This window comes from Otolemur garnettii, unplaced genomic scaffold, assembly GCF_000181295.1.
Source record: "Otolemur garnettii isolate 467f Iridium unplaced genomic scaffold, OtoGar3 scaffold00106, whole genome shotgun sequence".
NCBI classification, from domain to species: domain Eukaryota; kingdom Metazoa; phylum Chordata; class Mammalia; order Primates; family Galagidae; genus Otolemur; species Otolemur garnettii.
The window spans coordinates 2,654,779-2,655,718 of NW_003852501.1; the positions used below are offsets into that span (position 1 = coordinate 2,654,779).

Below are 940 nucleotides of genomic sequence, written 5' to 3' on the forward strand. Positions count from 1 at the left end.
TTTTCCATACCACAAGGCATTTGTGCCAAGGTGGCTGTGTGTCAAAATCAGGGAATCCCTCCTCTTGGGAGCCAAAAGGAAGTCTCTCAAAACTAGAGGGAAAAGACATTTTCGCTCATATCAATCTAGTTTTGGAGACATTCTTTTAGTGACATATGCTCCTTCCCCCCAAAGCAATGAACACCACAGCTTAAAACAAAAAGTAAAACAAAATTCTGTATTTTTATAAAACTTGATAAAAAATAGTATTTCAGACTATACAGTCACCAGAAGTACACAGTTATCAAAAATGTACACACTTCACTTGGCATCTCCAGCACCTTCAGCTTTCTGTGCCTGGTCTGTTTTGGCATCTCTGTTTTCTGCAGGATTATTCCCCTCCTTGCCAGTGTCAGCTTTTCCCTTTTCCCCTTTGGGTACCTTCTCACCCTTCTTTGCAGGGGACTTTTTAGGCTTGGGCTCTGGCTTTGGAGGAGCAGGTTTAGCAGACAACCTTGCAGATCTTCTCCGTAGTTTGTTCTTTGCCTTGGCTTTATCTCCTTTAACATCCCCTTCAGCCTTTCTCTTGGGCATGGAGGCAAAGGTGGTGGGACATAGGCACTGTATGTGGGGATGCAGTGGCACGCAAGCTTTGGTCGGTCAGGGGGTTGTTCTCGCCTCCTTTTCTTCACACTGCTCTGACAGGTCTATTTTAGATTCCTAAGTGTTCTCCAAACATCTTTCCAAAAGGAACATACTAGTTTGCATTCCCACCAGCAATGTAGAAGTGTTCCCTTTTATCCAAATTCACACCAATATCGCTGGCTTTGGGATTTTGTGATGTGGGCTAATCTTACTGGAATTAGGTGATATCTCAAAGTAGTTTTGATTTGCCTTTCTCTGATGATTAAGGATGATGAGCATTTTTCATATGTTTGTAAGCCATGTGCCTGTCTTCTTC

General features: G+C 42.9%; 1 pseudogene; it reads right to left on the reverse strand.

Annotated features, from left to right (window-relative positions):
• Nucleotides 1-300: 300 nt before the first annotated feature.
• LOC100958740 lies at nt 301-573 on the reverse strand (annotated as a pseudogene).
• Nucleotides 574-940: the final 367 nt, after the last annotated feature.